The sequence below is a fragment of the Mastomys coucha genome, unplaced genomic scaffold, assembly GCF_008632895.1.
Source record: "Mastomys coucha isolate ucsf_1 unplaced genomic scaffold, UCSF_Mcou_1 pScaffold14, whole genome shotgun sequence".
Classification (NCBI taxonomy): Eukaryota; Metazoa; Chordata; class Mammalia; order Rodentia; family Muridae; genus Mastomys; species Mastomys coucha.
The window spans coordinates 84,060,091-84,083,873 of NW_022196896.1; the positions used below are offsets into that span (position 1 = coordinate 84,060,091).

Below are 23,783 nucleotides of genomic sequence, written 5' to 3' on the forward strand. Positions count from 1 at the left end.
CTTCTCTTTTGCAGGCAGCAAGCACTCTTAACCACTTAGCCATCTCTCTGGCCTCTCACCCGTATTTTAAAGTGCTTAGTATGCCACACCGTAGACCCACCCAACTCATTTACCCATTCTTCGGTACGTAGATGTTGAGGTCTACTCCACATTTTCTGTCTTTCACTAACACTACAGTGGACAGCTGTGTAAATGTGTTTCTGTACACAGTATTTCCATACGATAGATGGTTTGCATTGGCAAAGGGCAGTCGGAGGTTGTGTGCAGCTTTAGTGTTTGTGAGCACCGTAAATTGTTTTCTGAGCATGTATATCAGGCCATATTCCAGCCAGGTAGATACACACAAGTTTTTACTTTTTATATACACTTACACTTAGGAGAAAGACATATTTTTGCCGTAATAAGTAAAACCCATGTTGTTATGTGCTGATTTACATTCTGACCATTGGTGAGTTTGAATATGTTTGCATTAGCATTAGAACACATTCCTCTTTTTGAGAGCTGCTTCTGCATATCCTCCATCTATTTGAAATATTTCACTGCTTCTCCTTTCCATATAAGTTTCTACAATCTGCATTAGGCCTTTACTTCTATGCATAGAAATAATGATTTTTATCATGCTTGTTGATTTTTTTCTTTTACAGCTTCTGGTATTTTTTAAATCCTATTTCTATCTAATATTGTAAGGATAACCAACAACATGAGGTAGTCTTTTACTATTTTTAGGACTTTTACAGCTTTAAAATGTTTACATTATTAATCTCTCTGGAATTTCCTCTGAAATATGGAGATACTTGTGTGAAACTCATGCAGAGGATTTTTTTACCCACATATCCATTTACTATGGGTATATAGCATGTAGACATCTTCACATCACTAAGAGACTAGTCCTTCCAGTCTTCAGATAAGGAGTCAGCAGGCATTACTACAGAGCACACCCAGTCTTTGTTTGTTTGCTTGCTTACTTGCTTGCTTTTCTTGAAATACATGTTTCTAGAATACAACTCTACCCACTTATTTACACCGTCCATAGGTGAGTCTATAATGCACCAGGCAGAAGAATTGAGTACTTATGATATCGACCTTGGGAAGAACGATGCTTGCTCTTTACCCTTTCACAGAGAAGGTGCATTGGCTCCTGCATGTAGTCTCAGGGTCCTTAGTTTCCATATAGGGGAGAAAAACCATGTACGGCAATGGGTTCTCAACCTGTGGGTCACAACCCCTTATTTACATTACAATTCATAACAGTAGCAAAATTACAGTTATGAAATAAATAATTTTTGGTTGGGGTCACCACAACAGGAGGAGCTGTATTAAAGGTGCACAGCATTGGGAAGGTTGAGAAACACAGATGTGGGCCACTCTTCCTGGATGCAAACCGGAGGTATAGTGAGGCATTTCCACATTCCTGCTAATGATTAGCTCAGCCCATGGCCTCACCCCATGACCTGAAAAGTTGAGAAATATAAGTTATTGTGTGCACAGGAGGAGTGATTGGCCACTTGGCCACAGTACTATCTACAATTATGAACTTATTTTTACTGTTCCCTGAGTTGCTAGAGTCTGCGCTGGGTAGTTTTGTGTCACCTTGATGCAAACTAAGGTCATCTGAGTGAGACAAGGGAACCTTAATTGAGAAAATGCCTCCCTAAGATAGGTAAGCCTGTCGGGAGGGCCCAGATCATTGTGAGTGGTGCCATCTTAGGGCTGGTGGTCCTGAGTTTCATAAGAAAGCAGGATGAGCAAGCCAGTAAGCAGCACCTCTCCGCGGCCTCTGCATCAGCTCCTGCCTCCAGGTTCCTACCCTGCTTTGGTTCCTGTTGTAACTTTTCTTCAGTGATGAACAATGATGCGGACATGTAAGCTGAATAAACCCTTTCCTTCCCAACTTGTTTTGATGCTTTGTAATAGCAGTAGAAACCCTAACTAAGACAGGGCCAGAGCTTGGGTCTGACAGCCTTAACAAGGCAAGCTCAGCAGTCCATCCTCAATATGCCAATAAAGAGACAACAGTGGCCTGGCCTGGTAGGAGAGGCCTGTAATACCAACACTTAGGAAGTAGAGGCCGGATCATGAATTCAAGGTCCTTCATGACAACGTACAAGTTCTAGGCCACTCTAGGCTATGAGGGAGTGGAGAGGGAGAAAGAGAAAAAGGGATGGAGAGAGAGAGTGTGTGTATATGAATTAATCAGAGGAAGGATTTAATGTGCCACATTGAGAAGAGAAACAAATGAAGTCTATTCCAATATCACCCTCCCCAAATCCCAACAAGGGTTGGAATTTTGGATTTGGTTGAGAGTAAGAGGGCTGGAGGTCTTTATAACTAAGTAGTCCTGGTCGGGTATGGCTCTGCCCATCACTGACCCATCCTTGTCTCCATTCCATTATCTCCAGCAAAGTGGACGGAATGAGTTGTCAGAACTTCGAGCAGTCTTTCTTAAAAGACAAGTACCCCTTCTTGTTTCGCACATAAGCCTCAGACTTTTCTGTCCTCAGCACGAGACTCCAAGGGAAATTCTAATTCCTTAGGGATGATTGTTTCTATAGTCTGATCCCTGGTGGGAAGAACACTGTGCTTCCCTTTAGAATATCTTCACTATGGCCAGGATGGCTACACTACCTCCCTCCTTGTCACCAAAGAGACCCAGATTGTACTGAAGAAACAAAGGGCCCAGACCCGGTGGCTCAGAACAAGTTCTATTCCTTACTTGTACTATGTGTGCACTAAAGACCACAGACATGGAGCTGCTCAGTATCATCACCAGCTCCTGTCTGATGGAGCTGCCACCTCTCTACACCTCACTGTTCTCGGTACTGAAAGAAGGCTAACATGGAGATCTGTGCGCTCGCTCCACAGTTCTGCCTCCACTCACTCTCATCCACACCATTGCCTGTGGCAAGTTGCAGGGCCACGATCCAATCAAACGAAGGGATGAAATCCCATCAGTTGAAGAGCTGGAAAATCTGCAAACAGGTAAGGTTTGTCTGTCGCCTCCCTGAGGGAGATAACCTGGATTCTACCCAGTCAGTGACTGTACCCAGTCAAAGTCCGGGATCTCTCAGTGGTAGCCAGTCCTATCTGGCCAAATGCTACCTGGTGCCCTGGAGCCTAGCAACTACTTCACTCCCTCTCTATGCCACTCACTCCTGAAGATACTGACATTCGAAGGGACACTGTGCAATTGATGAAAGACTTAGGCCGGCTTTCCTGAAGGTGTTCCTTGCTCTGAATGACCCACACCTATAGATTCGGGAATCCAGCACAATGGGGATTGGAAAGCTAGGAATGTGACATTTTACAGAAATCAATACTGTTCAGTCAGCTTTACTGACCCCCATGCTTACAATGAAGCACTCTGGGTAGAGCGTGGAGGAGACAGCATGGAAGAGAGCAGGAGCTGCTGATTTAAAATACCACTTTAAAATTTTAAACATTAGGAAATACAAAGCAAGGTACTTTGCCCTTCTATATTTAGACATTTGCTGCTGCACTGTTTGTTTGCTTCAGAGGGATCTCAGGGACCTCTAGTTTTTAAATTTAGTTAATAAAACAGTAAAATGAGACTCAGGAAGTATAATCTTGCAAAATAATTCCAAGGAGAGTCATATTGGCATAACCTCCTGGTTATCATTTCAAACTTTTTTCAAACAATTCTTCAACATCTCCTTCAAAACACAAATTGGTCTTTGTGGTTTGGTTTTTTTTTGTTTTGTTTTGTTTTGTTTTTGTTTTTTCATATTCCATTTCTTTGGATTTTTTTTTTAACCTCTCCAGGTAATATTAGTATGGATCTATTTTACATGATTTATAAAATTGTTTACTCTAGACTCATCAAAACACTCTCATTAGTTATTTGATGTACAGGAAGCTTCTCATGATGTTTCAGCAAGCGCTTTAAACCTTAACGTTTTACTTTTTTCAGACCAAATCAGTTTGAGCAACCAAAGGTTTAAGTTTGATTTGAAACTACCTATAAAACGTTCAGCAGTCTGATTTCCTTTGCTGGGCCGTGTCTAACTCCTGAAAGATACTATTGTTTCCTTTGGGTTATCTAGCTGTTGCCCTTCCCTGGGCTGGGCCTCCACCCCCTGGAGATGAGCTGGAGTCAGATTTATCTTTCTGTAACTGGTGCTCTGTTTTTCCATCAGTCCCACGTTTTGACTTCTCTGCTCTTGGCCCACAAAGCAGTTATTATTATAGGTATGACTTACTGGAAAGCCACCCTCAAATATGAAGAGGCCAGGTCTGGCTTCTGAAAACCCTTTCATTCCTCTGGTCTTGAAAGCATTTTTCTGTCAGACTTCAGTAAGCAAGTTGGATTTGGAGTCCCGGGAAGGTTATGAAGTGGTAGAAGAAAGGAATGAAGCCGGAGTTCAATGTTATTTCCAAAGCCCATCCTGAGGGAAGTGATAATTTATTACTTGTTTTCGAATTCTAGTCATGGGGGAAACCTTCGCTCAAAACTTAAAACGACTTACTTTGCAAGAAGCCCTGAAGTGTGCACCACACTCCAAGTTGAATCATTCCAAGTTACTAATTAATTCTTCCAAATTCAATAAGCAATAGGGTGGCATTTGTCCTTGACGTTTACAGAAGCCAGCTTTTCAGCTTTTCTGGCTGCAGCAAAGGTGGGGCCAGACTGGGTTCAAATTCTTCCTCTAGTTACTAGTTGAAAAACGTAGACAAGTTATTTAACTTTTTTGTCTCCTTTCTTTATTTGCAAATAGGAGGACAAAACATACCCACCTGCTGAGATTACCTGAAGGGTCGGATCAGATACTAAAAGCACGCTCATTCACCAATCCAGCCAATGGGGTAGGAGAAAAACTCCCAGTTAGGTAACAAAATGAATTCTTTCCTTTCAGCTCTTTCTTTTAACCGGAGTGACCTTTGTCAACTGGGCTATGATGTATTGTAGATCGGAATGTTACCTGAAAGTGTAATTCGTTTCAAATAACGACTCTCTTAAATGGAATACAATTCTGCTGTTCTGAGCTTGAGAGGAGAAACCGACTGGTTTGATATCTGTAGAGGGCTGAGAGCCACGAAGCCCCCCCACCCACCCACCCACCCAAGGCACAGTTACTGCCCAGAGAAGGGCGGCTAGGAAGTTACCCTTCAAAAATAAATCTGAGAGCAGCCTGCATTTCCCTCTGCTGCCTCTGGAAGAGGTGTGCGATCTAAAGTGCGTCCATCATGAATAATGCTTGCTTTTCCTCTCGCAACTACTGCACTCCCAGGCAGAAAACATCACCAGCCGCTGCCACGAGTAGCTCGGGGCAGCTCGGTGGGTGATCACGCACGATTAGAACCCCGCGTGAGACCCAGAGCGAAGGCGAGGGGCCAGAACACTTAAGCTCAGTCAGATTTCAAAGCTCGGGCTAAGCCCCCAGCGCTCATCCTCGGGGCCTGATTTTCCGCGGCATTTCCGAATAAGCTATCTTTGTTTACATTTGAGCTTGGCTCACTCCCAGAAAGCATTACTACCTTCTGTCCGGAGAAGCATCTCGCCTTTGCAGACCGTGCTGGGACAGCAAAGTTCGTTTTCCTGGGTAGGGAAGAACGATTCTCTTGCTCCTCGTGCGGGTAGTGCCCTGTGTTTTGGAGAGTGGTGGGCAGTTGAGGGTAGGTGGAGGTTTGGAGGGGAAGGAAGGGGAGAAGGTTGGTGCGGGGCAAAGCCAGCGAAGTGCTGAAGCTGTATGGGGGATTCTTCTAGAAAGTAGGGTGGGAAAGGAGCTAGGGAGGGCGTATGGAGGGACAGGATCCGTGTCAGAACGTGCGTGTGAGCGGATACAAAACCCAGGGAGGCGTGATCGGCGGCGTGTGTGCAAGCCGGAGCGAGGGGCGCCGGCGGGGTGTGTGCTCCTGGTGAGTGACACGGAGGGGCGGGCGGCCGCCGGGAGGGGGCGGCTGCGCGGGCGGGAGTGTCCCTGCGTGGGGCTGGCGGCGCGGAGTTGAGGCAGTGAAGGAATCCAGCCTGCCCAGCGGCCCAGCGGCCCTGCCGCCGCTCTCCCTCCGCTCGCCCTCCACGCCGCAGGGGCCGCCAGCGCCGCGCCCCGGCCCGGGACGGAGCGGCCGCGCTCGCACCGAGGTAAGCCGGGGTCCCCGGCACGGGGGTCTCACCAGGGCCAGCGTGGCTAGGGTGGGGGCGATAGACCGGCCGGGCGCCCGGAGGCCGTCTCCCGGGGCGCTGGGTGTGGCCCGCGCTTGGCCGACCGGACGCGGAGGTCGCGGTCCTTGGCTTCCCCCCGGCGGGTGGTGGGGAGAGCGGCGGAGCGGATCGCAGACCCGGCCTGCCCTGCTCTTCGCGGGCGCCCCCCTGCGCTCCCGCTCCGCGCCGCCGAGCTGCCGGCCCGGAGCGGGGCCGCAGGTCCCGAGCACCCCGCACCCCTCGGCGCCCGCGGGATCGGGTCCCAGTGTTCGCGTGCGCGCGTCGAGGGCGCGCAGGGCAGGCGGGAGCGGGCGCCCGGGCCGCGGGACCGAGCGGTGTCATCGCAGGGTCTGGGCGGAAAAGCTGCCCCCCCCCACCAGTCCCCCGGAGCCCGCGGACGCCGCGGACTGCAGCCCGGAGCGAGGGTCGTCTCCGAGCCGTGGAGACAACTTGAGTTTTGCGTGTCTGGGGAGCTAGCAGAGCTTCTGGCACTCTGCTGGGAGTTCCGCGGGTACTGCGGACACCCGGGGGAAGGATCCAGCCTTCACCTGGACCGGGATGCGACGGAAACCTCCCATCGTTTCCTTCCTTCTTGCGAGTGGAGCCTTCCAGTGCGCAGTGGGGATGGCGTTTGTGAACTTGATGGGATTTCGGCTCTCAGCAGTTCCGCTTTTAAGCAGGTGCCAAGGTTGTGAAGACCCGAGACTCTCATTAAAGATTCTTTGTGGACAGCATTTTGCTTTGAGTGCAGCACAATCTCTGTAGTGTGAGACTAGCGAAAACCCTTGAACTTCAACCACAGCGCCGTCCTTTCCTTTCATAAAACATATGTAATATTTCACTTGCTTATTTAAAATACTAAGGTAACTGCCCCCTTTGCAGCCCCGAAGATTTTAAAGGGGGGTGGGGGGACACGGAAATTTTAGAATCTGTGCAGAGAAAGATAAGGTCGTGTGGTCTCTATGCCGTCATTCAGTTTTGTTTTAGAGGAGCATTCATTGCTACTCAGACTGTTTTGCAGAGAGTAAGCAGATGTGCAATATGGCAGAGAAAAGAAAGGACAGGAAGTCAGAAATAGAAAAAGACTATTCAAGTAGTAAAACCAATTATTTTTGAAAGAACTCTTTAAAAAGTTGCCTTCTGGATAAAATATTTTATGAGCCTTATGAAATTGTGTTACTTAACCAGAAAGCAGTGTTCTGTGGAGATGGGAGGCAGTCTTATCAAGGAACTGTAATGCTTAAAAAAAAAAAAAATTCTGTATTTATATCTGGTGTTTGTTGGTTTTTTAACCAGGAAAAAAAAAAAACCAACTTTGGGAATGATTTTCTATTTGGACAAGGCAAATACTACTTTAGTCTCTAATTAGAGTTATGAAATAAACTCAAGCTGGGTTAAAAACCTTGTTCTGTGGAGCAACAGAACAGAAAACATGTCAGACTCCGTATGGCTTTAAACACCACACACACACACACACACACACACACACACACACGCACACGCACACGCACGCACACACACACGCACACGCCTAGCTCTAAGAGAGAATTTGCATAAAAATACAATGAACTTGAATGCAGGGACTATTTAAGAGAGGAGGGGCAAAAAACACTGAACATCTGGGAAAGGGGTGTGTTAATTGGCAATTTTTGTGCCTTAATTTCTGAAATATCAAATGATTGCCTAGGAATCTAATTTAGGTAATGTGCTAATTTAGTCGGGCAAAGTGGCCAGGACTTCTTTTGTGTCCGTTTTGTTGTGGGAAGCCCCCCACCAAAGTCTTCAATGGCTAGTTTCTCTGCTCACACTAATTTCAAGTGGCCATTGTGGAAAGAGGTGATCACTGGAAGAAATACTCAAGGCACAGCAGGGCAGCCAGTGAAGCGCTGCCGGGTGGGTCACCTCTGCGTGGTGATGGCACCTAAACCTCAGAAATGCCTCAGTTTTAGTCCTCAAAAAAAATTAGCTTCTTAGTCTACAGTCAGAAGCTAACACTATTGTTAACAGTGGGTGTTCCTTGATAATTGGGGTTTTTTTGGAAGGGCGAAGGTGGTCTCCCCTTGAGGGCCTTTACAGAACTGCAGTCAACATCTTAGGAGAGAAGTCAGGGTACGAAGTGTCAGTTCTGGTTTTGATAAAATGGGAAAAGTAGAAGTTGCTTATGGCAAATTTTAGGCTCCTGCCACCGCTCTCACTACATGACAAGAGAATACGTTTTGTATGTAGCTGATAAGCACTGCTTAGTCAGTGTTCCGTGGTCTCCCTTCCCTGGTGACCATCTCTGGTACTTTCAGTGTCACTTAACTATGATAATCTAATCTATATGTATAAGTGGAGCAGTAACTTCTATAAGCAAGACACAGGATGTAAGGGCATATACCATGTACACAGATTGATAAATGGTTGTGTGCTTTCGATCTCTGAATGGTTGAACATAATTCACCTAATCAGTTACTTCTACCACTGCTCCACCGTCAAGTGAAATTGCACAATTAAAATGGAATTTGCATTATACAAATACTTAAAGGAAACAGTAAACATTATAGGAGAAAGACAAACCTTTTATTCCCTTTCCTCGTTTGAAGACAACTCTTATGGAGGTGTTATTTCCTTAACACATCAAAATGGCTAATTTAGAGCCGTGAAGCTTGTTATATAAATAGGCCATATGTTGAATTCCTACCAAGATTTATCCATTCAGTGTATTATAATGGCTAGGATTCCCCTAAGTACCTTAGCAGAGAAAAAAAAATGATCTGTGAAGGTGTGCATCCACAATATGTAGCATTCCATTATGCCTATTTGATAGCTTCGACTCTTATTTTCTTATAAAAATTTCTTAAACATTATCTACCCTTTGATCATAACAGATCCTTAGCTGTAATATCGATAACTCCCCCTTCCTGCTTATCTGCTTGCATAACAGACTTTTCATGGTGGCTGTATAGTCTCGGGCCAAAGGCTACAGGCATGATAACAACATTTCTTCACAGCTTCTACTAAACTTGTGCCTTCGATGATAGTCTTTCGGTTTCTTAATACTTTATGGGTTCTCTGGATCACCTGATCCAGGAATCCCTTCTGTTTTTCCAATAGGAGACTGTACCAGATCTTGTTAACCTTTTCCTGTGACAGTTTCTTACAGTAGACTGCCCTATATTTCCTTTTTGTCCCTCATTCCTCCTTAGATCCTGTGCCCTCAGCCTTGGCTGTCTGCTGCCAGTTTTTACAGCCCTCCACATCTTCCTCTCTTTACCATTGAGTTCCCCAGCCCATGTTTTCCCACCACAATGACCTCCTACAAACATGCATCTCTTGAGAATGCTTCTCCAAGATATTCTACAGGAAATCTGTCTGCGGTGAACTTGGACTTAATTGAGTCAAAGCCACTGCTATTCTCGATGCAAGATGCTCCTGACATGAAGATGGTCCAACTTAAGTTTTTTCTCAGCTATAGATGGTGAAAATGTGACGTGTATTCAGCAGAAACCATACTCTGGTTTTCCACTCCTTCCTTAGGGTAATAAGAAGCAATGTGATACTCTCTTGGGATGCCGAGTAGTAGCCTTGGGCTACAGCTTCTAGTGAGCCCTAACATCAGGAGGGGAAACAGCAGTCTAACCTGTGGCCAGTAGGCCCCATGTGGTACAAGATAGCTTTGAATGGAGGCCAACACAAAATTGTAACTAACTTGAACTATGTCTTTGTTAGCATTGTTGCACAATTCTCCAGCATGAATATTGTAGGTGACAAGATCCTCTTGCAATGTTGAAAGTCTTCTGTGTTGCCAGTGGCTTTAGATGTAAGTACACAATACATTGTGTAAATTAAACACTTGTTTATGAACTAGTCCCGGGGTCAGATGGTTTTATCCAGCAATAAGCTAATATAAGCGTTCTGCGTATGTTTAAAGTAAGCTAGACGGAGCACTGATGTCTAGCAGGTTAAGGGATATTTTTCTAATGCACTGTGAGTTTATAAGGGACACCTACAGTTCAAAGACTTTATCTTCCTGCCCTTGGTTGGCCTAAGGCCCAACCTCCCAGTCTGTTTTTCATGTATTTTATACTCTTGCCCCAATTGTTTTATTTCCTACTTCTTTCAAACACGAGCTTCTGTTCCTTTGCTTGTCTCCTTCTTCCCTCTGCTCCCTGCCCTTCTGCCCTCTGCCCTCTGCCCTCTGCCCTCTGCCCTGTTCATTTTCCTTTCTTCTCCTTTGTTCGTGCCTATTTCCCTCTGACCCATCCAGTCTTCGAAGTCAAATCCTGGTCATGTTGCCTTCACTGGTTTCTTCTTCTGTCCTTCTGTCTGCATCCTTTCTAAGTTTGGGCCCTTACTTAGAATTCTCCTGCACTGCTGCTTCTTGCTTTCACAGGTAGGCTTCAGGCTTCTTGAGGGCACCGACATACCGTGTACCTGAAACAGCTATAAGCCACTGGTGTTTACCAAATGTAGATGGGATAAGCTAGAAATGATTTGTCCTTAAATCTCGGGCTTTCATACCATCTCTTCCTTGCTCACCGTTGCATGTCACTACAGCCTGACTTTTAGTCACGACCTCAGTGAATGTTCATTAACATAAAACTCAATGTTGACATTGGGTGTAAGGGACAGGCATTTGAAGGTGGCATCTGCCAAGGACTTTTCCTCAGCTTTCTTGGGTGGTTCTAATCAGTCCCTCCATTCATCAGCTGTGAGGTTCTGAGGACTTGGCATCTCCAGGCTTGAGAAGATGATGGAGTCTGGCAGTTGTGACGTGGAATTGAGGAGGCTGCAGTTATTTTAAGGTGAGATGAGAGGTCCCAAGAGTGAGCAAAAATGAAAAGCATCAGGCTCAGTATTTTATATGTAAAATAATCAGGCTAAAGCCATCAGTTACATAAAGATCCTGTTAATTGACCTTAAAACTCCAGACTATTATAAGGCATAGCTGCCCAGCCTTTTCATTTAAAAGCATCCCTTTAAACGGGAGAAAAATAATCTGGAATCCATCTGAGAGTGAAAGGTGAGGCAAAGAAGAGCTTGCCATATCCATTAAAGCAATGGTTCTCAATCTGCCTAATGCTGGGACCCTTCACTACAGTTCTCCATGTTGTGATGATTCCAACCATAAAATTATTTTTGTTGCTATTTCATAACTGAACTTTTGCTACTGTTAGGAACCATAATGTAATTATCTGTGTTTTCCAATGGTCTCAGGCAACCCTTATGAATGGGTCATTTGACCCTCCCTGATAACAGAAGCTAAAGCATATAGAGATGCCTCCTATAACCATGTGTGATGCCAAGTTCTGAACTGATCATGAAATAAAGCACAAAATAAATCCTATACACTGTATAACCCAGTATGTCTCTGGTTTGTGCCTAACCCACTCAGAAGAGCCTCCTGCAGGATGAATGTCACAAAAGCTGAAACTTGCCCAGTAATGAGTAAGAAATGAGGTCGCTCAGATTGTGGTCCCAAGCAGCCAAGGTGGGAAACTACCCAGAGCCTCTGAATGCATTAGCACACTGTCAGTATAGAGCCCTGGACTGATTCCGTACCGCTACCCTCATGGACTCTAAACGTAGGTGCAGTGGATACCAACCTCAGACTTGAGGTTTCATGGAAAGTTGTACATTATGGATTGATCCATTTTATGAGGTAGGAAACACCTGTCACTCAATATGTGTACAGCAGACTTTATAGAGCAATGCCTTATGTAGTTACACATACTATGTCCCTTTGTCCTCAAATAGTGCTGGGAGTTTATAGGAGCCCCATTTTACCAAAAACCAAACCAGAAATCTAGAAAAGCTGATAGTAATTTATAAAGGATGCGTTAAACCCAGGCAGTGTGAATGTAGGAACCAAATATGCTCTGTGCTGAAGAAAGGATACAAAAACTATACATCGCCATTCCAAAGGTCAATTGTTTAATTCTCTGCAATGAACTAAATGTACTAACTGTGGCAAGGTACTGGCTCATTGTTAGTGCCAACTGGTTCCCAGAGATCCCAACTAAATATAGTTACCACAGTTTTATCACTTACAAATCCACTCACTTCAACTTGACAACGAACTTGCAAGCTGGAGTTTATATGTTCTTTTGAGACAGGAACACTAGAGCTCAAGGAAGTTCCAGAACTTGACTGACTGAAAAGTTGCTAAGTGTTGGATACTCTTGCTTGGTGTCTGACCCCAGGGCTTCTACTTTTCCGCATAGCACCCTGGGAGTGGTGCACAATGTCACCGAGAACATCTGTCAAGTTTTACAGACACTGACCACTGAAAGACTGCTAGCTAGCGAACTCCCTATGAAGATGGTTCTGCAGATGAGGGACAGGTTCTTGGTGGTCAGGTGAACGCCACAGGTGTGTGAAAGACCTGCAGTGTATTAAACCCACAGCCTTACTGTTCCAGAAACAACAACGGCAACAGCAGCAACAACAAACTAGTGACTTCTTTGTGTCTTCAATCTAAGTTATGAGTGATACACAGGAAAAGGAAGAAGAAAGTTGCCTTCATGCATAATTATGCTAGCTCATCTCTCATCTCTCCTCTTCTCCAGCCTTAGCATCCTTTGGAGTTTTGCCTCTGCTTACTTACTCTTTGCATTTATCCTGTGGCAGCTGGTGCAGTTTGCTTCTGCCTGCCACCTGTGTACCAGTGATTCTTAAATCTTTGTGCCCAGCCCAGAGCCTTTTCTGACATTGTCTCAGGTACTATCAACTAAGCGAATCCACGATTAGATCTGACTGCAAGCCAACATAGGCCTCTGTGCTCTCTGTCTTGCTTAGTGAAGCCACTTCAGCAAGCAAGAGACACCCTAGAAGCCTGTCTTTCTTGTCTGCGTTTTCTTGACCACTGAGCCCTGACGGAAGCTAGGTGGCCATCTTTTCAAGCTCCCCAGATTCAGCCTTCTCCTTTCTCCACAGTGACTCCCATTGCTGTGTTGGGTCAGGTCGTCAGTCTTTCTCCTGAGGTTTTATTCTAGTCTCTCTGCCTTCTGTCTGGCTTGCCTCCAATCTGTTCCTCACAGTACTGCTTTTCTAAAGGCCAATCTAATCATGACTCTTCACTTAAAACCCTTCGGCACAGTGACTATAGCTGAGGAGAAGGTGTAAGCTCCCTAGCAGGGCACAAAGGCTCCTTTATGATTCAGGCCCTTCCTTTCAAGTGCGTATCCATCACTTCTAATGATCCTGGGCCTGCTGTCTGCTTCCATCTACAGCATCCTTCCTAAAGGAAACGTTATCATAAGAAAGAAAAGATGGGAGGGATGGGGACAGAAGAGAGAATACAGAACTGTGGCTTCAGTATCATAATACCCCAACTGCCTGTGCCTAGCAAACACTTGAAACATGTTTGGTTCAAAGTCTGATGTGCTGGGGAATGTCAAAGTCTTTCAGAGACAAAGGTAGTTTTAAAAATATCTTATTATTATAAGCTTATGTGCATACCCATGTAAATGTGGAGTCTAGAAGTTAACCTTTACTCCACCTTAGTTTTTGAGACAGGATCTCTCACTAAACCCACAGCTTGCTGATTGAACTGTGTCCGGTGGCTGATCCTTCTGTCTCTGCCTCCCTGGTTCTGGGATTGCATTTCTACTTACATTTCCATGCCTGACTTTTTCACATGAGTACTGGAGATTGATTTCAGTCCCTCAGGCTTGTGCAGCAATCACGTTAGTGAATTAGCCCCTCGTTTTGATTACATATTGAGATATAAATATTTTGTATCATCAATTAAATAAAATAGATTATTAAAACTAACTTCTCATTGCTTTAGCCTAGCTACTAGAAAATTTGAGATTGCCATGCAGGGTGCATTGTGATTTTTATTAGACAACATCACTACAAAGTATCTCTGCTTTCCTAGGAAATGTGACTGGGATAAGCTCAACCCATGAGCCTTTAGAATGTTTGAGTCAGCTCCATGGTTCAGGGAAGCAACGGTTGTTCAGTTTCTCAAATCCAGAGATATAAAGTGCTTTAGGTAAGATTTGGAATCAGAGAGACAGATTCTGAACACCTTAGCCCAGAGTCGTCCCTACAGCATGCACAACGTGGAAAGCACAGATGCATCTCTCTCCTAGGCCTCCCCAGTTACTTTGGGAGAGGAGCAGGAGTCCTGTGGTGTGAGAAAAGAGGGCTTGAGGTAGGCAGGAAGAGAAAGTGAAAGCACTTCCCTGGAGGCCCCCTACTTGTGAGGAGTCAGGAGAGATGCTGAGGAGCAAGGTCTGTGAGATCGCAGTCCTCCCAGATGGGTTAAAACCCAGTCTTCCACTCGTTAGCTCTTTAAGATCCTGAGCCAGTTCATGAATCAAGGAGTCAATAGTGTGTGCATATCATACAGTCACTGTGCACCAAGCAAAACTGTGCCAAAAGCTGGTAAGTGCTCTACAGAACCCGTGCCAGATACTGAAGGGAGCCTCTGTGCATCCCTTAATCCCACGAGCTTTGGGAGAAGGGTTTGTGAGCTATCAGAGAGACCCAGCAGCCAGTGTGCTGTGTCCTAAGAGATGTACGGAGCTTTGTGTATTCAGAGTGGGAAATTGATGGCACTCCTTGTCAGGTTGGAATAAGAAAAAATAACTCTCCAGGAGAACATGGTGGAAGAAACCAAGCTTTTGAGAGAAATTTTTTTCAGAGGGCCAGATTCCTAGGAAAGTCATGGATAGGCAATGAGGAGGATCTGCATGCTGTTCCATGGAGCCCTACAGTTCTGAAAAGAACCTCCTGCCCTGGATTTCTCTGTGAACAGTTGTTTTGATTTGCTTTACCTGGTGAGCATTTGTATAAGATGCCATCAAGAGGAAATGTTCCTACCCTAAAAAATAAAAACTTGAAAGTCACATATCTACTTCCGAGGGCCAAGTAGAGCCTGCTGGTATGGCTATTCCGTGTTTACAGCCTCTGGGACCTTTGCGGAGGGAATGCCACTCCCTGGCTTCTGTACCTTGGGGACTCACCATGCAGTGGATTGTGCATTTTGCTCAGGAAATCATAGCTCAGCCTTGTTGTTCTTGATCGGTCAAGTTTTCCATCTGTGTACCAACCTGTACCTCCTCTCAGCCGGACAGCCATCCTAACTGAAGGGTGTATCTCTTCACACCTTGAGATAGCAGGGCTGTCTGTGAGCCACAGACCCTAGAGCTGAGTCTGTTACTTTTCATTGGCCATTTTGATATTGCTATCCACCAGCAACGCTCAAAACATTTAGTAGATTATTTGTAGAATGGGATCTCTTCCTTGCAGGCTGGATGCCTTCGTTCATTTCTTCCTGGTTGTAGTTATAACAAAAAATACCTAAGGAGGCACACTGAGGCTTAGTCAGCTCACAGCTCCGGAGGCTGAAAGTTCAAACAACACAGCTCCAGCTTTGGCAGAGGTCCAAGAAAGGATGGCTGACCTGCATGTGGGTATGAGGAAGGGAATAAATAAATCTCAAAACAGGGAGCCAGAAGGCAAAAAGCTCTATAACCCCTCTCAAGGCTATATTCCCAGTGACCTAAGGACCCCAGGAGGCCTCACTTCTCATCATGGCCATGCTCTAGATCAGAATCCCAACATGTGAACCGTTGGGAGATAAAACCGTGATGACACTATGCACCCTAGTTTCAGATGCCTGACAGGAGATGACTTTGTAGGTGACCCCTCTGCTGGGTTCTAGGTCCCATTTGCACAGTATGTGCAACTGGAAGGTAGCTATAGTGTGTGTTTACACAAATGATACAGCTGTGTGTGTGCCTCCAGGTGGGAGGCAGGCTGGGGAAGAAGAGTGGTTGCCTTCATTGTGTGCTTTCAGAATATACACTCCTAAAAGGGCAGCTCAGCTAACATTAGTCCCCTTTCGTTAATGCATGGAAAATCCACATTACAAAACTCTATCCATTTCTCAAAAGCCAGTGTATTTTAAAGGCAAAAGAAGGCCCAGTTGGACATTTGGAAGTCTTGGTTTGATGCCTGGCGGTATGGGCTGGATCAAGACATTTGGCCTTCCTGAACTTTGATTCTGACATGCACTAAACAAAATTAGCAGTATCCACCATTATGTGTTGATTTCATTATGACTAAACAAGACAATATAAAGTCCCAGGGCCTCAAACCTGCATGCTATGAAAGTGGTGACTTAAGCTTGCTACATATGCTCCTTAACTTGAACAGTTTTATAGCCCTTCCCAGAGGCTGATAAAAGAGACCAAGGAGCCCAAATTCTGCCCATTCATTGATGAAAAAAAAGGGGGGTGGTGGGGGCAGAAGGAAGCTGCCATCACTTCTTAGTTAAGTACAATCCTGGATAACAGTTTGCATCTGTGAAAATTCTCATCTGGAATTGTGGGGAGGCCTATTTACATCCTCTGCCAGGAGAGCCTGACAGTAAGCAAAGCAGGCTTTTGAATCCTGGAATAGTCAGGTGCACTGCCGTCAAAATAAACTGGAGGTTTTTCTTTGCTGATAAATTACAAACAAAGGAAGTCACTAAAATACCCTGAAAAGGTAGCCTCATGCAAAAATTAGAGAGCAGGGAGAGTTCTTTATACTCATTCGGTTGGAACCATTCTTTGCCTAGCTGTGGGTGTTGAGGAAGTTCTTTTGTTGGGAGCTTTGTTGCTTACAGGGAGAGAAAAGCTTTAGAACATCAAAGAAGAGCGATTCTGATTAGAGGCCGTGCTGCTGCAGTGCAGGCTGACTTTTGCATGGCGCACTCATGGCTAGAACCTGACCAAGGAACCCTCCTGACTGACGTTCTGGACACAAGAGTGAAGGTCCAGATGCCATGTGTAAGAGACAGCTGTGCGTATGGGCAGCTCGACTCATTAAAAGGGAAGCTGGGAAGTGTTACACGGATCACTGTCTTGCTCCAGGTCTTTGTTCTTCTCTATCTTTGATGAGATCTGAGTGGTGGGCTGGATTCAATGCATGAGCCTGGCCTTCAAATGCCTGCTGCATTGATTGCCTCACTGCGACACCAGAACCTTGTTTAGATAGGGCCTCACTGTGTAGGTATGGCAGGCAGAAAACTTGCTATGTACACCAGGGTGGCCTAGAACTCATAGGGCCTGCCTCTAATTCCCTGAAGGATTAAAGTCATGCATTATCATGCCTGGCAAGGGTCTTTTTTAAAAAAAAAAAATATATAGTATTTAATGTTGGCCTGCGGCATGGAATAAATCAACTCATTTATCATTCTATAGTCCATGAGCAAGAACTGTTTCAGTTGTGATGGGTAATTCCAGCTCAGTTTTCCACGGCTCTACTAATTCATAATTTCCAAACTTTTGACAGGGTTTCACATTCTGGGTTGCATTCCAAGCAACCTGTTCTCCCATTGATTAAGGCAGGGCATGTTTAGGTAATACTTAGATAAGATGTACTGGAAGCACCCACACGAAAGTTTCTAAGAAGAAATTGGAAAGAGATTGTCCATACCATGGCCCAGAGCCCCACCACATGCAGGCATTTCTACAGTAGCCCATTTGAACCCATCTAGAAAGGAACTTTCCACACTAATGATGCCAGGTAACACTAATGACAGACAGCAGCTGGCAGCTTCTAGGCCTGAAGCTTGTTTGATGTCGGGCCTTGTATTACTGTGAGCGCATTGCTGTCCAATGTAAGTATAATGGAACAAAACTATTTCTTAAGACCTTTTCTTTGCAGTCCATTGAAATCTTCCTCCCACCATCAGCCGTGCAAAAGCCTTTTGCCATGCCATGGAATAGGTTGGTGTCTTCAGAGAGCTCTTGTATTCAATACAATACTCAGACTCTTCTCTTTTCAGGGTGACGTGGTCCAACCAAGGGGTCTCATGCTGCTAGCTCTCTTCTATCTTGCTGTCCATTTCTTCTAGATGTGAGCTCTCCACTTCAGCATCCTAGGCCCAAGATTCTGAGGGGCAGAGAACACAGAACTACTTAGCTCCCTTGACCATGGGTGATCTTCATTAGCCAGATTCCATGATGGCCTCCTTTGTAAGCCAAGGCCAGCACATCTCAAGTTTGTATATGAAGGCTAATCAACGTTCCAAGTCTCTTTCTTAAGACTCACTACAAAGCTGGGACCTTTCCCTGCCCAAGCAATCAGTTCTGTATCAGACGATTCATTCAGAGGGTTCCACATCTGTCCTTAGGGTTGTTGTTGTCAAGTTGTTTCTTCCTCATTATCAGGACAATTTTGATATCCAGTTTTTAATTGTTTGCTAGTGCTACTTTCATTAACTTATCAAGTGGGTGTTTGAGTCTGTGGTTCGGTTTGGGCAATGGGACCAGGGTTTCCCATACACTGAGCAAAGACTCTGTCACTAAGGCACCCCTGTCCCTTCCTCCACCCTGGCTCTAAACACCTGGAGTCTGTTTCTTTCTCCAAGAGACTTCAGCATGAGAATTTTGTTAGTTTTTTTAAAAATAAAAAAAAAAAATCTAGTGTGATAATCTTACATTTACTTTGTTGTCAAAAAGGGTACGGCAAGGAGATGTCTTAGCCCAGCCCATTAGTAGCGCTCACCATTGGTCTGTTTATTACACATTACAGAATCCCTTTTATGAGTGAAACAAGACTGATTTAGAATTCATTTTAGGTTACATTACTTTTTTTCTTTTCGGGAAAAAAAGAAGACTGAAAATTGTTTCTTAGCACATTATTCATCTCATTTCTATAGAAACATGTTCTTAAAACAAATCATTGAAGTGACAGGAAATCACTCCTTACATGTCTCTCGAGCGTGTTGTCATGTTCACACCTCCTAGCAGAGATAGTACCGGACTGAGACATGTCCAGACAGTAAGCTGGCACCTACAGACATGCTCCATGACAGTATCAGTGGCATGAGTATGATGGAGACTGTGTTGACAGCACAGCATCAACTACAGATATGTTTTCTCCAAGCAGAATAGCCTGTTTTATTTGCAAAGTCTTTTTTTGTTTCTTCCTTTTGCAATAGTAGTAGTAGTAGTAGTAGTAGTAGTAGTAGTAGTAATAATAATAATAATAATAATAATACTTGGGCCTTTAGATTAATGTCAAATACCTCTCCAATAACACACAGTGCTTTCATTACTGCTTTATAGCATTTATGCACAAAATGTTTTTTATATGTTTTTCCCTTCGCCTTGAACTAGATGAAAAAAAGAATACAATGTTAGCAGTCATGATAAACTGAAATCCATGTGGTTAAGGCAGGAATCTTGCCTTGTTGAAAGAGTAGTATTTATGTTAATGTTTTTGAAGCATTCTCACACATTTTCTCATGTGAAAAAAAGTTTGGGAAACATATATATTTGTTCACTTTAGGAGATACAGAAATGGACACAAACAGGTTAAAACACAGCTAACATTTTACCACCTGGAGATGGTCACTATTGAAGCTTGGTGTTTGCTTTCCTGATACACATTTTGGGGTGATTGTAAGAGTACATGGTGTGTGTGTGTGTGTGTGTGTGTGTGTGTGTGTTTCTCAACAAGCCTCATGAAAGACACAGAAGTTAGTGCTGAAGAACCAGTGTAGAACAGTAGTTAAAAGCGCTTTGGATCCTACAGAGTTCCCGGGTTGAGTCCCTGGCAATGCCCCCAACCCTGGAGTATTTCAGTTCTGACACCTTGGGACTCTAGTCCTAGCTATACTAATTATTATTATGTAGAGACTGCAATTCCCAAACTCTCTAAATCTCCTTGCCCACTTCCATGAAATGGGCTGGCCATAGCGCATATTTATTATTAGAATTAATAAGAGTGTGGCATTTGGTCTACAGCCTGTGCTGTATATGCGTGAGCTATAGTTATTAGATGAGTTCTATTTCTTGCTTTATTCACTTAAATTCTAGGGTCAAAAATTCCCTTGTCAGAAAATATTTGAAAACACTTAGAATGACTGCATAAATTTCAATATATGAATATACTTGAATAGTATCATTTCCCTATAGTTTGCTCATTTCTGATTCTTTGCTACCCTAAAGAACACCACAGTTAATATCCCATGCTTTTTTTGCGCATAGACAACAGATTCAAAGATGAATCTACTTCTAATGGCATTTTTATTGAAAGAGAAGAGACTTCAGAATTTTTTAATGTTTACCAGCGTGCCAGATTATATGCTGTGTGTTCTTCACAGAAGACTTGCCCTTTTTCACCCTTGCACAGCCTCTCTGAGGGAGCTCTGTCACCCCTAATTTTCAGAGGAAGAAGGTCTGAGAGCAGACAGGTTGCTCGCCTGGGGTCACAGGTAGGTAGTGGAGGAGGAAATACAGGCAGCTGTCTGGTTGGGAGGCTCAAGCCTTTTCCATTCTGCCATATACACTCATGCCTGTGTCTCTTGGAGGCCAGTGGAATGAATAGTCACTATTGTGCTTTCTACAAAATGTCACTGGGTGCCACGTTAGAGATAGGACACTTGGCTGGAACTCTTGGCTTGCTCAATGTAGTTCCTCTTGTGTGCGGATGTTCTTATATGTCTTGGAATGGAGCCTCATTAAAATGAGGCGTTAAGTCAAGGGAAAGCAGCATTGATATGATTACTTGATGAAAGCATCGCACGTGTAGAAGACATCTATTTAGTCAATACAACAAAAAGCTTCTTTGTTTTTTGTTGTACGGACTAGGTCAGAATCACTAATCTGCCCAGGAATCAGAGTGCTTCTCATAAATCAGCTAAGGAATTAAGCAGTAAGAACATTCAAAGTAAATTGATACTGTCAAAAGAAATTGCACGTCCCTCTTCTTGCCTGTTTGGTATTGATTAGCCTTAGCCATAAGATGATACCCGCCGAAGGAGAGTTCATAATACTCTAAGGATCAGTACAGGTTCCGGGGGAAACTTGAAGTATATTGGGGTATCCCCCGCCAAGGAACTATTTGTGAGCTGCCAAGTTGTCTTTAAAAAGTCAGCTTTGGGAACATTTATCTTGGCAGCTTTCAGATCTGACTCACAGCATGCAGTGTGGCAGCCAATCTTGTAGGAAAAGCATATAATTAATATGACGAAGAAGGCACAGGTATTGCCAGCCAATCCCTTGACATTGCTCCCTAACAAAGGGGCAATTGAAGTTGCTTTTCAGTAGGGTGATTGTGGTTTGTCATTCCGTAGATTCCAATTCCTAGTAAAAGTGATCAAGAAAGAAACACTGGTCATAATCTTGCATACATAAAGACATGCTTGGCTGTAGCATTTACAGCCAGTTCCTGACTAGTCAGGATGGCTAGCTTTGGCTTTTGAGTTCTCGAGGTGTGCTGTCTCTTGAGTTCACACACTTTTGTCTTGTGATTGTTCAGCTTTCCCCCAGTCACTCTCATGCTTCAGAGTCCCAGCAAGCACTAAGGTTTCGGATCCTGTCAGAACTTTGTTACCAACTTGGACTGTTGAAAATGTCTCCATCCGAACGGAGGTGTTGTAGGTGGGAAGTGCCTAACCAGTCAATCTTTAGTTCTTTTCTAAAGATTGGACCTGTCCCACAGTCTACCCGACAAAGAGCTATCCTCCATGCGCCCCAGGTCCTCTACTCTCCAGTAGGGATGATGGGGATTACAAAGTCACAGAACATTTGAAGGATCAAATATATTGAACGAACCATTTGGCTAACTCAGAAGTTCTTTCATGCTTTGTTTTCTTAGTTAGTAGAGGACCCAATTTAAAATATTTTCAGATGAACAGTGGCTATATTCATAAAGCATTTGCAACATGTACCTCCCCTAGGTCTAACCCCACAGGTATTTCTGACGCTTTGCTACCTTATTAGATGATAGTGGCACAGGCCTTTTCTCTGCTCTGAAACCCCCAATTGCCTAGCTTAGAATCTCTCAAATGTTGGATGCTCATTCCTGAAGCATAGCCCTCTGAAGATGGAGACTTAAATTTGAGATTGAGTCTTGAAGAGTAGTCTTTGGAACACATTAAAGTCCTTTGTGAAAGTAGACATTTAAGCTATATCTATAATCCCAGAACTCAGGAGGCAGAGTCAGCAAGATCACACAGGAGTTAGAGGCCAGCCAGGGCTAGATAGGAAGTTCCAGGACAGCCAATTCTACATAGCATGACTCCATCTCAAATTTAAAACATAGAAGATATTTGGATTTACTATGCTGTCCTGAAATAGAAACAAAGCTGACATATTTGATGTGCATTTTAGCTTTCAATATAAAAGCTCAAAGGGAAAAAAAGTGGGAAAATATTCTGATAAGATGGCATTGTAGAAAATTGCAGGAGACTGTGATTATTCAAATAATTGTGCTGGTGGAGAGAAGGAAAGAGACCAAGAAGTTAGGAAGTTTGACACCAGGAAAAGCAGGCCTATGGGAAATCTCTCTCTCTCTCTTTCTCTCTCTCTCTCTCTCTCTCTCTCTCTCTCTCTCTCTCTCTCTCTCTCTCTCTCTCTCTCTCTCTCTCTCTCCCCCCATCCTCCTTATGTCAGGGTCAAAAACTCCACTTCCTTCTTCCTCTGCCTTTATCTCCTTGTACACTAGAATGGCTAGGATGCAATTTGTTCATTGGCCACTCTTGATTGGGCTATATGGTAGGATGTTTATGAAGATGTCTACAGATAATTAGTGGTTGAAATGGGGGGCGGGTTCCTCAGTGGTGGGAGTCAAGTACTAGATATTTTAAACAAATTTCTTTGACCCGAGTGAGCTGACCCAAGGCCCACAGGGCTCAGGACTTGATGAACATGCTTGGTGACACCTAAACCTGCGTGCTGTTCTCATTTTGGAACTGTGTCTGGGTTTTGCTTTTCCTTCCACACAGGAAACTATCATGAAATTCCTTCCGTTGCTTTCGTGCCAAAGCTTCACCTCATCCATTTCTCCAGCAGCTATTTCCTGAGTGTCTGCACTGTATTGGGCCTGGTTAAAGGCCAGGCAGAAAGCAGATGTTGGAAAAGAAGCAAGCATACTTCCGTAGAATGTAAGATATAACTCAGAGTTGAGAAAAGGGAGAGGTGACATTTGTAACTTTTTTCCTCGCTGTACTTTCTACAGTAAATTATACTACATAAAATTCTGTAAAGTATTCATCAATGTAGCTGATCCCATTAAGATGAAAATCCTTTCTTTTCTTTTCTTTTCTTTTCTTTTCTTTCTTTTTTTCACTATGATTCCGGAAGCATCCACAGTACACAGTTCCAGTGTAGCAGAAGGCTTTGGACAGCCCTTGAGAGTGAGCCAAAATGGGATCTGACTTGTGTAGCAAGCTCGTCATGGTTTTGATATATTTCATTTCTACACGTCAACAAGTACCTGGATATGAAAGCCATTTAAATCAATATTTTTTGCTGTAGTCAACAGCAGCACATATACAAAGGCAATATACCCCAACCACCATATTTTGTTGGATACAAATATATGTATATACATATGGTTTATCATAAGCCTAGCTGACCAACCTGTCTTCCAGTAGATAGGATGATAATATCAACATATATTTTAGAAAGTATGTGGCGAGCAGTGATGGTGCACGCTTTTAATCCCAGCATTTGGGAGGCAGAGACAGGTGGATTTCTGAGTTCGAGGCCAGCCTGGTCTACAGAGTGGATTCCAGTACAGCCAGGGCTACACAGAGAAACCCTGTCTCGAAAAACCAAAAGAAAAGGAAGGAAGGAAGGAAGGAAGGAAGGAAGGAAGGAAGGAAGGAAGGAAGGAAGGAAGAAAGAAA

At 44.2% G+C, this 23,783-nt stretch overlaps 1 protein-coding gene and 1 long non-coding RNA gene across 6 annotated transcripts in view; one reads left to right on the forward strand and one right to left on the reverse strand.

Annotated features, from left to right (window-relative positions):
* Nucleotides 1-369: 369 nt before the first annotated feature.
* LOC116088451 lies at nucleotides 370-5,741 on the reverse strand. The gene is made up of 5 exons (XR_004117898.1): nucleotides 5,494-5,741; nucleotides 4,753-4,937; nucleotides 4,485-4,671; nucleotides 4,218-4,403; nucleotides 370-1,451 (listed from the first exon to the last, which is right to left on the reverse strand). It is a non-coding gene; the product is annotated as an uncharacterized LOC116088451 (long non-coding RNA).
* Nucleotides 5,223-23,783, forward strand: part of Spats2l (spermatogenesis associated serine rich 2 like) — a 178,046-nt gene continuing 159,485 nt past the window's right edge. Inside the window, exon 1 of one of the 5 annotated variants that reach the window (XM_031367545.1) lies at nucleotides 5,223-5,631. The gene's annotated coding sequence lies outside the window, so the exon portion shown is untranslated. Of the gene's footprint in view, nucleotides 5,632-5,758; nucleotides 5,875-5,938; nucleotides 6,098-23,783 lie in introns of those variants that run through there. The other 4 variants (XM_031367544.1, XM_031367543.1, XM_031367542.1 and 1 more) reach the window with 4 other exon arrangements.